Below are 15769 nucleotides of genomic sequence, written 5' to 3' on the forward strand. Positions count from 1 at the left end.
TTATCACATATTTATCAATGTACTGAAGTTATCAGACAGTAAAGGAGTGTCAGACAGGACAGGAGTGCAGGCGCAGGAACCACATTAGCGTTTTTGAAAACATAAGCGCCATTTCGAGTTATGTGCACATAGGAGGAGAGTTCAGGGGCTGATTTACTAAGTTTTTACGGCGTGAAAATCGGCACAAAATCTTTTTTTCCGATTTACATTCCAGCACTAACCTTGTTTAGTGCTGGAAATACCGCAAATCAGCTAGGGGTCGTACCATGGGTAGTACATGGTTGTGCCCATGCAACCACCCAATGCTTCTGACATGAAATCCTATTTACTAAATGAAGTAGACAGGGTTAGAGTTAAAGTTAGTCTAAGCACACATTTTGTACTGGAAGGCTGTCCTTCCAGGACAAAACCTATGCTACACTCACAGAGACACCCTTGCACTATGGTGCAAAGATGTCTCCGTGGCGCAGGGCAGCAGACTTCAGTCCTGACGCTAGGGAAAGGGGAGGAGAGGGTCATATTTCTGTAAATATGGGGCTATTCTTTTCCCGCAGCACAGCATTTGCGGCTGTGGCACTGCACTGAGTGAATAAGCGTTTCATCTGGCCCTTCAAGTCACCAAGGGGTATCTTTAATAAACTTTGTGTAGGCGCTCACATGGAACCATGCAATTCATGATGTAACATCCATTTACCAGTCATTAAAACCCGTCAGTATAGTGCAAATTGGTGCCACCAGTGCTAGTAAAATGCCACGTCATATAATTCCCAGAGTGGTTGCATGAGTGACTGAATGAATATTCTGACGTATCACAAGGTAATCTGTTAATCACAGCTTCAGTGCACTTTCATTTACTGTGAAAGAGAAAGAAATAAGACAGGCACGATACCGAGATTACTATTTATTGCTGAGTTTCAAAGTTTTTCCCAATGGTGGTTGTGCTCAGCGTCCGGTCAAACCTGGTAATGATGTGGACGTCTAAAGTCTCTCTGAGCCATTTTTGGTTCCGCGTTGGAAATGGCGATAATTTGGTTGATAATGTAGTAGCCCAGAGCTCAGTTTAAGAGTGCTTTATTTGTGTATCCATGGGTTCCCAAAATAGTGGATAATGAGGACGATCGTGGGCGATTTCTGCCCTTCGGACTTTCACCTTAGAACCTGGTGGAGATATAATTGTTATCATTTGAATGACGATTGTAATAAAATCATTTACAGAAAGAATGAGAGGAAATAGCGATCAAAATATAATACATATTGTCATGCCTATGGGCTTGGCCCTTATGTGTTGAAAGCTTTTTTCCACAGTTGAGTACTGAGCATAAGAAGTAGCACAAGGATAGTAGAGGCGAATAGGTACATTCTACATGGAGCCTCCTTCTTGGGACAAAAAAAAGAGCACAAAACACACAAGTGTCACAAACTAGTCATTTGCTTGCTGGTCCTTTGCGTTGTTTTCATGTTAAAATATTGCTGAGAAGCGAGCACACGGTGATTACAACAAGCATGATGCAAATGATGCGAGTTTACGCTGATGCAACATACATTGTGTAGGGTCACCGTCTAGCGAGGAGTAACTGGAGCATTGAGTCTTCAAATACATAAAGCCATCTGGTAATATTTATATTGCCCGTGTCTTCTGTAGGATCGTTTAGTCAAATGGTTGCTTTATTGATTTTGTAAACATTTAAAGATTGCCTCTGTTTTAATGGCCTGTGTTGAGGACATTGTAACCTTATGTCAACATAGGTAAACTGTGATAATGCAGTGCAATATGCCCAGGAAACTGCACTCCAACACCATGCACGATGCACGGTTGAGACTGTTTCTGCATCACTCCTTACAGGGAAATGAAATGAGGCGACTGTGATGCTGTAGAAGTGGGACTTTTCACTACTGCTGCTCTAACCAGTGTATTCACAGCCTTTCTGAAAGACGTCAATGATATTTGTTTTATAGCGCGCTGGTCAATGGGAAATTTAAGTTGCATTTAACTGAATAGTAACTATTAAAGTAATGTGGGCAAACCGGAAGCGTGTCATGATCGAACATGTCGAGGAGAAAATTAAACCAAGTACCACCAGAAAATAAGAACTATGTCCTAAAGGTAAAATAAAACTCCTACCACAAAAAAGAAAATATGTTTTGTCTATTGAAATTTCAAGAAGCTCAGCAGCACTGGAAGGCAACATGGAAAATCGTTTTGCTGAAGTGCATCAGCATGATAGATCCCTGATAATGACCTTTGTTTTTTTCTAGCTCAAAAACATAAAGCTCGCAGATAAATAGGCCTTGATTAATAATCTGAGCTTGCCTTCTGTTTGATGTGAAAGAACAGTCAATGAACTCTACAAGAACTTCTGGTCAGCGAGTTAACAGAAACCGGCCTCCATTACCTCTTTTATTCATTTTCAGGGACTCGTTTTGCTTCAATTTCTATAGAGCATGTACGTTTTAGCTCAGAGCAATTTTTAAGTGAAAAGTGGAATTGTGAATTCTATTTCTAAATATAAAAAAATAATGTGTTCAATTGAGAATGTACATTTATATTTACGAGACAGCTATAGCTTGTGAGCTAATAATTGTAACATGCCTATTGACTTCTGACTCGTTTGTTGACGTTTATTGATTAAATTAGTGTTCATCTTACAAATAATGTAGACTGTCATTGCAATCAATATGATAAGCAGGGAGACGTGAGTCTAGAGGAGAACTTGGTAAATGTCTCACTTTTCCCTTCTGCTGGATTTTCAGCTGAGAATTGTATATTGATGGTATTTTGATCGGGTGGGGGGAAACATTGATTTAATGAAATAATGTAAAAATGTTGAGCACTTCCTAATATTTTGTTCCGTAACACATCTCTGGAAAAGTGTTTTGAGACGATCTATTGCGTTCCATACATCTTTAATGCACAAGGGCATTGTCGTCTTTTCATAAAAAGTTCATGGGTGACAAAGGTAACATCATAAGAATCTCTTATGTTCTCAGAGGAAGTGTGGTACGCTTGATATTTGATCCAGTTTCATTCACAAGAAATGAAATTGCCCAACATTTAACCACCAGTAAATGACAGGAAGTGGCATGCGACAAAAGAATATTGCATTTTACTTTGTAGTTCCATGACCCTATAAAATCATTTCTCATGACCTGCAAAAGCATTACAAGCTACGGCAGAGGCTACCATGACCCATATGTATTACATGAAAGCCTTCAATCTCTTTATAAAAACGTGCCTTTATTTTTCTTATTACAAGCTAGCCTTAGCATCACTAGTTAATCTGCGGTAATAACTTATTACAGTTCCATTGCGATATCAGAGCAGTTAACTAGTGCTGCTAGATCTAGCCTGTAGTAAGAGAAATAGAGTCCCAAGTCAACCTCCTCCTTTCATCATATTCTACCTGCTTTGTTATATAGCAAGCAGCAGGCCTAGCCAACCGCAAAGCCATACCTCTGCTATTGCGACCCTTCTGAAAACACTGGTCTTTTCAAACCAGCCTGGACATTAGAACATCTGCATACTCATTTCACAGTTAATAGTTGAGTGAATCCCAACAGCAGTCCCAACGCAGCAAGCAAGTTAAAATATTAAATAGGTCAAATACATCAAGCAGGCTGTGGACTGCAGATCAGTCTGAGCAATGAGAGCGACAAGACTGAAATCAGAGTTGGCCTCTAGTATGAACGCTGACATTGTGCTGCAATTGATATTCCCTGCTTTTAACGTACTAGTTAGTTATTTTGTTCAGCTATAATGTCCACCTTATTTTAGATCGATACAGTATAGTCTGGCCCTTGTATGAATGGCATCATTGGTGATTCCTCCTTCAGAGTAGAAATGCAGGCGCATATGAGTTGATGGTCTGCACAGTGATGAGAGTTACTGTAGCCTTCTCAAAATGGCTTCTTTTTTGTTTCTGTCTTTTTCTCTATCTCTCCACAGTCTTGTACATGGTCTTGGTCATATTCTTGTAGCTTAACAACTAGAGCGTGGTGGTGGAAGAAGAAGTCGCACTTCGTAATGCGAACACATTTGATAGGCAAGTGGTGCCAGGGAACAAGTCAAAAATAACTATAAAGAGTCGTGGTGCCACTCAAGGTAATAGCACACCCCACTACCTTAGATGTGAGTACACATCGAGCGATGCCCTCATGTTACAATATTTTACACAAAATATACCCTGGAACTCCAAACATTTGAAGCTGTTTAGTAATATATATTTAAACAGTTTGCTAGACACATTTTGTCACAGGTTGTACAGATACTAGGGAGAATCACTCATATTCAATGGTTTCATATTATTGACAACATATAAATTAACAATTTCAATTGTCTCAGAAAAAATTATACAAGGATTGAACACTTTGATGATGACATTTCCAAGTCCAAAGTAGTACATCCATTTTCAATGAAAAGACAACCAGCTGAGACGTGTTTCGTCACTAAGGTGACTTTTTCAAGACTTCAACATTAGGCTTTAGATTGAATCAGGTTAAGTATGAAGTATACGGCGCTACGATGAATGGATGGTCTAGAGAGCCTCTAGGTGTGTCAGAACTGAAACGTATTATCGACATATTGCTCATGTTTTGTGCAATTATGTTAGCATTATTTTAGCTATCTAATGGTATACTCTTAATAGATGCATACGCAATTAACAGTTATGTGAGTTAGGTTAGCATCTCTGCCACTATTTTGATTCTCGAAGACACCGTTTTGTATTATAATCAAAACTGTTACTTAATAATTTACGAGAAATTATCCTTGGTAAGTTTCATTTCTCGAAGGTTGAATCTTGCTTATTAATGCATTCCTTCTCTGTTACCTAGAGGCCTTCTCCCAACTGTCTAGTGGCAAGGATAGGCCAGATGACCTTTGGCAGTAGATAGCATGTGCCATGCTGTGGAATCAAAACTTATGTTCTGTACCCCCATCGCATTACGATAGCTACCAGTATTTTTCCATAGTAGGCGGGTTTTTGTGGGCTCTGCAACATACATAATGTACATTTATGCTTGTTAGAGTCAGTCCCTCTTCAGCCATCATGTTCTTTGTAAATAAACTAGTTTGCTTTTATTCTCTACTGCATCATCGACTCTTCATTCTTGGAAGGCTAGAGGAGGTCGAGAGTGACCTGAGTGGCCCTAGTTGGGTCACTTCCTTCAGGTGTCAGACCAGGCTGATTGCTAAACAGATTAAAAAATGATGTATGATTGATTTCAAGTGGTAGTTATAGAGGTATCAGGCAGAGATAGAAGATATTCTTCAATAATTGTAATGGCTCACATGCTGCAGTCATTATTTTTCAAGTAAACAAACCAACAGAAGTTGTGTTGCAAAAAATCATTCTGCCTCATTTTGAAAGCATTCCTCAATTTCACACCATAATAAGTCTCTGTAATTACGGTAACATTGAGCTTCAGTAATAGTGCCACGTTTTTCCATATTCTTGTAGCTTACAGCCAATTGCTGGGTTTAAGTCCATCAGAATACTGGCAAGGCTCAGATTCTTTTATAGCAGTTTCAGGCCATGCCTGGGTTACAGTGCTTGATTTGTAAAATATTAAGTCCAGGTGCTAAAACATATTTAGGAGACCTCACCCGCTTTCCCTGGTCACAACCACTTCCTCCACTAACTTATTCTATTGGCTCCACCCACATCCTGAACCGCAATGCTGAAAGCCAGATGTAATACCCTATCTGAACTTCAGCAAGGGAGTGTTCCTGAAGTTAGATTTTTATAGGAGTTTCCCCCTCGTCCCGAGTACATTTAGAAAAAAAATTATGGAGCCGGGGCAATGCAGACTAATCCACCATCTCTCCTTTCCCAAGGGGTCATCAGTAAATGATGGTTTAAGTGCAGAGGTATGCTCAGTAGGTTATGCATCGGTGAACGACGCGATTGACATTGTGAATTCAGCCGGGCAGGGGGCACTCATGGCCAAGGTGGACATTGAGTCTGCCTTCCGATTTTTACCAGTATACCCCTCTAGTTTCCACCTGCAAGGCTTCCAGTGGGAAGGACAGCTGTTTTGTGACAAACCCATGCCTATGGGCTGCGCAATATCCTGTGCATATTTCGAACAGTTCGCCTCCTTTTTAGAATGGGCCCTTCACGACTGGCATCCAGCGGGCTGGAAACTCCACTACCTGGACAACTTTATGTTTACAGGCCCCGCCAGGTCGCTGGACTACAGTAATGCACTGGCAGCCTCTCAGTAACTGGCAACAAACCTGGGGATCCCCCTAACACCTGAGAAAACAGTAGGTCCCACCACGAAACTCACATTTCTGGGCATAGAATTGGACTCAGTGGCAGGAACAGCCAGACTACCAGAAGATAAAGTGAAGGATTTCAGGGAGGAAGTTAGGGGCCTTTGCGGGCGCGACAAGGCAACACTCCGCGAACTACAAAGGTTAATCGGTAAACTCAAATTTGCAGCTAGGGTAATTCCCACAGGGCGAGTTTTCGCCCGAAGGCTCACACAGTTGACCTCAGGTATCACTCACAAACACCACAGGGTCCGGTTAGGGACAGGGGTCAAGCAGGACCTTCAAATGTGGGACAAATTCCTTAAGGACTTTAACAGCATCCTGATATGGAAGGAGGGCTGGGTGACAGCCAGACAGATAGCCCTCTTCACAGATGCCTCTGGAAGCATGGGTTTCGGGGCAATCCTGGGTGCAAAATGGTGTGCAACCAAGTGGCCGGTTGAGTGGCACAAGCAGGGTATTACCAGTAATATAACGTTCCTGGAACTGTTTCCCATCATAGTGGCGCTGACAGTTTGGAAGCAGGAGCTAAGAGACATGAAGCCGACTCTGTGGTCAGACAACAAGGGGGTTGTGCAGGCTATTAACAAAGGCGCAGCAAGGTGCCCTTACCCTTTAAGGCTAATGCGACAGTTGATTAAATTACAGCTGGAGGGGAACTTGGATTCGAAGGCCCGCCATGTACCAGGGGTGGACAACGCAGTAGCAGAGGCCCTGTCCAGGTCACAGATGAGTCGATTCAGGGAACTGGCACCAGGGGTGGACAAGGAAATTACCCCTTTCCCGGCGTACCTGTGGGACCTGGGGGGATAGATCTATCCACACTGGTGAACCAGGCCCACACCCCGAGGCAGCTAGACGCTACAAGAAATACGCAGCAACAGTAATGAGGATAGGGGGCATGCATGCGCTGACTGACAGGGATGGGACACAAAGGGTGGGTGAGCGATATGCACAATGGGCGTTCACATCCAAGAAGTCGAGGTCATGAGCACAGACACATTTGGCAGCTATGGCCCATTTCACAAAAATTCACGCAGGTTAAGATCCTACCGCATCCCTGTACCTCAAGGCGGCAATGAAGGGGTGGAAAAGAGCGGAGGGTGCAAAGGTGGATATAAGCCGCCCCATTAATTTTCAAAAACTGGGCCAGCTGATGGATGCGCTGGCATCATGCACAAATGACAAATTTGAGCTCCAACAAGAATTTTTCACAGCATTTTTTGGCGCTTTCCGTATCTGCGAGCTAGTGGCACCTAGGAAGAAAGAGCCAGCATGGCGGTGCCTCCAAGCCACAGACATCACACCCAAGGCAGCATCAGTGGAGATAACTCTGAGAAGGTCAAATCAGACCAGGCAGGAAAGGGCACTGTGATACAGCTGCATTGCATCAGAGGGAGCAAGGATTGTGCGGTGTGTTACTTGTGCAGGTACATGGGAGTACACCCAGCGGGTGAGGGGCCGCTTTTCAAACATCAGAATGAGGACCACCTGAGCAAGTTCCAATTTACAGCTGTGATGCGCCAGGCCCTGGCAAAAGCCAGACTGCAGGCAGAGGCCTTTGCACCCCACTCTTTCAGGATCAGCGCAGCTACCTTGGCATCGCAGCATGGCATGCCAGAGGAAAGAATCCAGGCAGTGGGCAGGTGGCGGTCCAGGTCATACAAAACCTACATCCGGCCATAGCTACTGTAAACCATACCGGCGAAAGTCAGGACCGCTCGCCTTGGGATGCTGCACGGCAGGGTGAGCGGCAGTGTTTGTCACCTTGGGATGCCGCATGGCAGGGTGAAAAGGGGGACATGCCCCCAAAGGAGAAAGGAAGGGAGTTTGTGAACTTGGGGGTGCTTTAAGTACTGCAACCACCGCCTGACCTTGCAATTTTCTCCTCAGCAGGCAAACGCCCCCGGCTAGTGTGGTTAGTGGGCCATTCCTTCGTGTCCAGGATGCAGGCATGGTGGCGGCAGATGGGGCATAAGATGGAGAGCAAACCCAGAGCCACGTGCATCTGCTGGTTGGGCAGCCAGGGATGACTTGGGGCCAACTGCCAGCGACACTCGGAAATCTGCTGTCGGATGCAGCATGGCAGCCGGACATTCTTATCATTCATCTTGGGGGCAAGGACCTGGCACAATTGGGGAGAAAAGCATTGGGGCAGGCCATGCAGGCTGACCTCACAAAGGCGTTCGAGTGGTTCGGTGGCACAACCATTGTTTGGTCAGAGATGGTTAGCAGGAGACACTGGAGGGGCGCCAAGTCAAGCAAAGCAGTGGACAATGCCAGAAGGAAATTGAACATAGCAATGCACAAATTCTGCAAAATCAACGGCATGGAATCCATCAGACATGGTCTTCTGGAATAACCTATGTGGCACAATTGCTCTTGCAGGTTGTAGATAAAAAAACACACTAGTTAGGGGGGAGCTGCAGAAAGACGTGAGCCTCTCTGCGGAGTGGCAGAAATTCATACAGTGGTTAGCTAAGGAGACACACCGACAGGGCGGTGTGTAGGAGGAAGGCCACTCATTTTGGGATGCCGCGCGGCAGGGTGAGGTGGCCAGGCCAAGGAGGGGAGTAGCAAACGGAGACGGCACTCGCGGCCCAGACCCGGCCGGACAGCAGGGCACAAAAAAGGTAGCGAGTTGGGGGCTTAACTCCGTGGAGAAGCTACCCCTCCCTACACTCAGAGGGCGTGGGGTGACCAACCAAATGGTGGTCCCAGAAGTAAGATGACAAATGAGGACTCCCAAGGACTAACAAAAGAACTGGTGTTGCGTGCCATTTACCAACTGAATGCACCACAATATGATCTACACAGTATGATGATGACATGTATTATTTATGACCCAGATATGGCAGTTCGCAAATAACACAATGTGCAGGGTCATGCTAACGATGACCGTATAACCAGTCTGTTTACAATCCTAATAAAAACTGCGGCCAACAACGACCACAATATCTACAACTCTGTTGGCTAATTTATAGTGATAAGATACCAGGGCGGGGGGGGGCTGGGGAAGATGTTTCCCGCGGCATGGGCATAGTGCGGGAGTTATCACTGCACTATGTTCAAGACAGTCAGTGCTTCTAAAAGGTTGGTGGGCTGGAGCAAAGTCAATGCCTTGGTAGACTTTTCATGGTGCCCACGCATCAGTGCAATGCACTTTCAGGGCTTCAGGCTCTCAGGTGCGATATCGTCTTTATCCAACATCACACGGTATGAGGTAGCGGGGTGAGCATCCATGACATCGTATGTGATTTCTGTTCATGCCAATGCCAATGCCTTTTCTTTCATTATGGGTTACTTCTACTTTCTGGAGTCATATTTGGGTTGATTTAAATGTTCTGAAAACTGTTCATGTACTTATTTAATGATAAGGAGATTTAAAGTGACAGTGATCACCTGAGAGACAGTTAAGCAATAAAGGTGATGCCTAACTTGTTCATGTGGCTCATTTAGAATGTAATCCTTGATGTTTTCCAAGTGAAATTGCAGGCCTGAAATATCATGGTTAATAAATAAATGAACTCTTGAACAGCAGAGACTCGATGCTGGTGAAATATCTTCCAATTACTTCACTCAGTCGCTTGTTTTATCAGTGTGTGAAACATGAAAGGCTTGAATGACCTCACAACAAGAATATGAAATTTGGTTTTGCAAGTTAGACAGTTATTGATGCAAGCCAATAGCACAATGAGGTACCTTTCGAGCAGCCTTAGATAATGAATTACACACACTTAGTTCAGATCTAACCAGTACCACTTGTCAGCTGAAAGGTGGCAGTGCTAGGGTGACCCATCAGAATCTCTGAGTCGCAGGATTGTGGCTTGAGCCTCGTGCAACCCCTCGTCCCTCATCCCTAAATACATCAATCCAGTCTTGACCCCAGTGCAGGGAACAAGACGTGATTGATATATTGGTATATTGTAACGACTGCCACCAGTAGCAATACTACTACTCGTCTTACCTGTGACCTGCAGCTTCGGTGGCAGTGGCAGGTGCAGACCACTGGCAAGTACTACCACCCATGCAGTTTACACTGCGCATGACTGAATACAGTTACACACTGGCCTCACCCCACCCTGTGTCCCACCCTGAAGACCATGCAGCGGCGCATCACTGTCGTGCTCCAATCTTCTGTACACAACAAACATGCCAGGTGGGCTCCTGAAGTTCAGCTTGGCCTGCCATGCCTGCAAGTGCTGACCAGTTATTCCCTGTAATGCTGCCACTGCCAGGCTCACGCAGCATATTAATTATGCTGCAAACCCTGGCAGTTTCTATACAGTGCTGCAGTGCACACCGAGGCGAGGTCTGACAGGGACTGCACTGTGTTTTGGTTTGCCCAGACCACGAACATCAGAATGCAAAAGTAAAAATGAATAATTTATGGTCTGCTTCCGCTGGATTCAGCTCATTGTGTGCTCAGAGTGTGATGTCCTATTACTTACCGGTAATCTTCATTACTCCGGGTCCCGTAGTCCTCGACACCTTCATACTTACAAGTGGAGATGACCATCTCCCGACAGAAAAAAACAAGAGGAATGCTGGGACACTAATACTGCCCCTCCCCCCGAGAGTACATAAGCAGTACTTACCCAGCAGCCCTCCTGTACCCAACAAGCCCAGACAGGAAGGCCGGCCGCCCGGGAGGGAGGGAGGGGCATATGAAGGTGTCGAGGACTACGGGACCCGGAGTAATGAAGATTACCAGTAAGTAATAGGACATTACCCCCAGGTCCCTCCGTCCTCGACACCTTCATACTTACAAGTGGAGAATACCAAAGCAGAAAACCCGGCCTTCCGCACACACAAGCACACCCAGGAAACCACAACAAAAGCATCCACCCAAGGGAGCACCGAGAAGGAGGAAGGAAGACCGCAGGAAACAGCCGGCCCGCAACCCAGAACCGGACAGCAGGGACAAGGACCGGAGACAAAGAAAAAAAGGCCAGGGCACCAAGGAAAGGAGGCCTCAAACCCGTGAAGCCGGCAACCGGGACATGGACCAGGACACCAAGCCCAGCCAAAACCAACCCACCGGAGAAGACCGCCAAGGCCAGAACCAGCAGGAAGGAACACACCGCCAGGCAGATCCACCAGGAAGACGAGACAACCCGGAAGAAGCCAAAGAAAGAAACGGCCAACAGAGCGCAGGAACAAGCTCCCAGCCCAAAAAGGAAGGTCAAAATGAAAGGACTCGAGCCCAAGAGACCCGAGGAGGAAAACCCTGCTGATGAGGCCCAGGAAGCAACAAGCACCCAGGAGCCGAACAGGATCGAGAACCCGACCCAAAAGACAGGGACAGGGAAGAAACCCAGAACCCAGCCGAAAGCCCACCAAACAAGGAGAGGCCCACAAGACCGGAAACCAGCAACAAAGAAAACTCAACCAGGTCGGGAACAGAAAAATCGACCACAAGCCCAGAAAACCCCAACCCCAAAGGGATGGAACACAAGGAAGGAGGGGAGCACAGAGCAACCGGGAAACCCCAGCAGCCACCCAACGAGTCACAGAGGGCAGCACAAAGAAGGTGCCCAAAGACCCAGGACCGCCCAGGAACCCCACACCCAGGCCAGGAAAGCAGCAAGGGCAGGAGCAATGGGAAAAAGAAAGCCCTAGGGAGCACAGCACCCAGACCAGAACCACAAGGCCCCAAACCAGCAATGCCAGAGAGGAGCCAAGCAAACCGCAAAAAAAGAGACCAACAAACACCAACAGAACCGGCAAGCCAGGACCAGAGCCAAGCAACCCAACCCCGCAGGAGGAATAGCAGGCCCAAGCAAACCCGGAAGGAGAGCAGAGGACCAAGCAGCAGGAAACCACAGACAACCCGCAGCCAGGAGGGAGGGACCCGCAGAGGGACGTGCACCACAGAACAGCACCCCAACCAGAGAGGGAGGGGCACCCAAACAGACCCACACCGGGAACAAATCCCGGGAAATCAAGGGAGGAAGGAGCGAGCCAGGACCACAGAACCAGGAAAGAACCCGGAAAAGGCCAGCAACAAACCCCCAGAGCAGGCCAAAAAGAGACAGCACACCCCGAAAACCCAGGAGGCACAGACCGAGGCCACACACAACCAGCAAGAAGCCGGCAGAACCGGAGCCATAGAACTCCACACAGGCCCACAACACCGGACAAACAAGCTCGGGAAGAGAACCAACAGTAGGAGAAGGCCCAGAAGGAACCACCAGAAGCGGCCCCAACTGCAGAACACCCCGCCAGGATCCAAAGAGAGAACAGCAAGGAAGCAGAGCCCCAAAACGGAGCACAACAAGCAGGGGCGGAGAGCAGCCGCAGAAAACTCAGCCAGGCACCCACCAAGGGAACCAGACGAGACCAGAACAACCCAGGGAGAAAACACCCCCAACAGCAGATGGACCAGGAAGCCAACAGCACCCAGCAGCCCCAGAAGGTCAGGCAGAGACCAACCCGGCTCGACCAAGTACAACACCAAGCAAACAGCAGAGCACGGGGACAGCACACCAACCCGGAGAACAGGATGCATGACAGGAACCGGCAGCAGCCAGGAGGCCCCAGCCAGGAACAAACCAGACAGGCACCACGGCAGAAACAGAAGGGGCAAACAGGAAAAACCAGAAGCAAGCCAAAGGCCAGCCCAGGGGGAGCCAGCGCAGAAGCAGCCAGGTCAAGCACACAGAAAGGCCCCCGGACAACACCAGAAGCCCCAGGCTGGAGCAAAGGGAAGCCCACACCAACAGGAAGACCCAGGCAGGCACCCAAACAGGCACCAAGCGAGAAACAGATGAGAACAGGTGCAGGCAGGGCTGAAGCAGAACAGCCGCACCCAAGGCAGCACAAGCCACCCAAGCGCAGGCAGGGGGGACAGAGCACCCCAAAGAGCCCCCGGCACGACACAGGCAAGCACCCACGAGAGGAATCAGGCACAACCCAAAGGACGGGAGGAACAGGACCAGGAACCAGGAGCCCCAAAGGCGACCAACCACACAGAAGCCAGGAAGCGAAGAACCAGGACACCCAAGCGGAGCAGAGGCCACAACAGCCAGCCCGCAGCGGAGGCAAGGCCACAAAGGGAAAACAGCACAGCAGGCCAACCGGAACCAGGGGAGCCCACAGGACCCCACCCTCGCATCAGCCCGAGGAGCAGGAACACCGACCCACCACCAGGCAGGGTAGGCATCCCGAAGCAGAGGGGGAAACAGAACGCACCCCCCACAGGCCGTCGCCGAAGAAGAGAGGAACACCACGCAGCAGAGAGCAAGGTGCAAGCAAGCATGCAGGAAAACCCCAATAACACAGGGAACCCCAGGAGCAAGCAAAGGCAGAGCCAGCGAAAAAAGGAACCAGCCACCACAGAGGCGACCGGAACCCACGCCAACCCGAGGCAAGCCACAAACAGAAAGAGCGAACGCCCACAGAGCCGCCAAGAGCACGGGCATATCCAGAAGAAGAGTACCAAAGGGAGCAGACCCTCGGAACGCCCACCAGTCAAAAACAGTATGACCCAGGGCGGGCCAGCAGCAAGGCCGTAGACCAGATACAAGCCACACAGGAGGCAAGCAGCGTGGACTCCAGAGACAGAAGCAGGACGCCCCAAAAAGCAATACGGGACGTAGCACAGTGCTGAACGCAAGCCCCCAACAAACCCCAGCACCCCCAGGAGGCACCGACCCAGGGACAAGACACACGCCAGAAGGCACACCCGTCATCACCCCAGGACCAGCACCAGCAGGCGAACAGAGGACCCGCCATCACCGGACAGCAAGATAGCAGCGGCCGGACTCGAACCCACGGGCATGAGCGCCAGCAACACCAGAGGCACAAGAAGGACCACGGAGCCCAGTGCCTCGCAGCACCTAGAAGAAAAAAAGTGTGGGTGAAAACAGCCAGAGCGGGGGCCAACAACACAACAAGGCCCCCACCATAAATGCGACAAAAACACATACACAAGCATAAAAGGGACAAGACACCCCAGCATAAGCATGCCACATAAGCAAGGAAAAAAACAGAAGGCATACCAGGGTCGCAAATCCCCGAACATCCTCCCCCCTCCCTGGCCGAGCACAGAAAGCTCAGGGAAAAGCAGAGGCACCGCGCCCAGGACACCCAAGGCAAAGGAGAGGCATAGGGGCAGCAAAGGCACCAGGGGCGACACATGAGGACACATGAACACGCGTATGGCAATGGGAATAATAAGTGACCCGCCCAGAAGCACAGGACGCTGCGTGTCACCGCCCAGACCCAAACCCGGCACACAAGACATGAGGGGGACCGCACCAGCCGGGAGGCTAACACCTCACCCCACACCAGATGACACAGGTGGGCCGGCAAAGGGAGGACCAACACACAGCAAGAATGGGGCCAACACCCCTCAATGCATCGGAACAGAGGGCAGGGAACAGGACCAAAAGGAACGTCCCACACACAGTGCTCATATTACCACAGAGACGGAAGAAAAACAGCCCCGGACATCTGGCATAAGCCCTCCAAATGAGACATCAGGAATGAAGCAGAGGACTCCAGAGTCGGCCCCCGAACTGGACAATAGAGACCCCCGCATGCCTTGAACAGGAAACACTCCAGCGCTGCCAGCGGCACTGCGTGGGGAGCCCACACAGCAGATTTAATCAGCGGCCGAGCGGGAGTCCCTGCAGCCCCCCCAACCTCCGGGGCAGGAAGAGAAGTGTCTCGAGCAGCGAGGCTAGGTGCCTGCTGCTGCCAGCGCCGGCCTCTGAAATAGAAAGAAAACGGGCAGGAACCATAAACAGGCAGGCAGCAGCATAAAAACAGCCCACCAAGAGCGCCAGGCAGAAGAAAAAAGGGATCCCAAAATCGGGACTCACCAGGAGTGGGGGCCAACCCCAGGAACAAGGCCCCCACATCACCGTCGAGCAGAAGCCATCAGGAGCCCATCCAGCGAGGCACGGCTCCCCGTCCAGGCTCGGGAAGCCGAGCCCGCGACCTGGAAGCAACCGGGAACTCCAGCACCAGCCACAAAGGGCCGGTAGGAGCACGCAGCACACAGCAAAGCCGGGAACTCTCCAATCCAAACACCGGCTCCAGAGAAAGACCGACTCCAAGCAAGCCCGGCAGGCCAGGAGGCAGTCCAGGGAACCCCGCGCCCATACAGCCATGCAGCTGGGCGGGGGGAGAAGAGAAGCACCGCCACTCAAGCCCAGCAGGAGCAGCACCAGCACACCATCAACTCTGTCGACAGATAGAAAAAAAGAACAGGAGGGCTGCTGGGTAAGTACTGCTTATGTACTCCCGGGGGGAGGGGCAGTGTTAGTGTCCCAGCATTCCTCTTGTTTTTTTCTGTCGGGAGATGGTCATCTCCACTTGTAAGTATGAAGGTGTCGAGGACGGAGGGACCTGGGGGTAATAACTGTTAAAACAGTAAGCTACACACTTTTAATTACTCTGTTGTTGCATTAAGTTTGTCCTGAGACCTGAACTTTCCAGAACCCAGCCTGCCTGTCCCCCAGCTCATCCATCAACCCGCCCCTAACT

At 49.1% G+C, this 15769-nt stretch overlaps 1 long non-coding RNA gene across 1 annotated transcript in view; it reads right to left on the reverse strand.

Annotated features, from left to right (window-relative positions):
- Positions 1 to 894: 894 nt before the first annotated feature.
- The window catches only part of LOC144807746 (uncharacterized), a 125226-nt gene continuing 110351 nt past the window's right edge, over positions 895 to 15769 (reverse strand). The window contains exon 4 of the long non-coding RNA XR_013606425.1: positions 895 to 1158. This is a non-coding gene — a long non-coding RNA (uncharacterized LOC144807746). The remainder of the gene's footprint in view (positions 1159 to 15769) is intronic.

Source organism: Lissotriton helveticus, chromosome 1_2 (genome assembly GCF_964261635.1).
Source record: "Lissotriton helveticus chromosome 1_2, aLisHel1.1, whole genome shotgun sequence".
Taxonomy (NCBI): domain Eukaryota; kingdom Metazoa; phylum Chordata; class Amphibia; order Caudata; family Salamandridae; genus Lissotriton; species Lissotriton helveticus.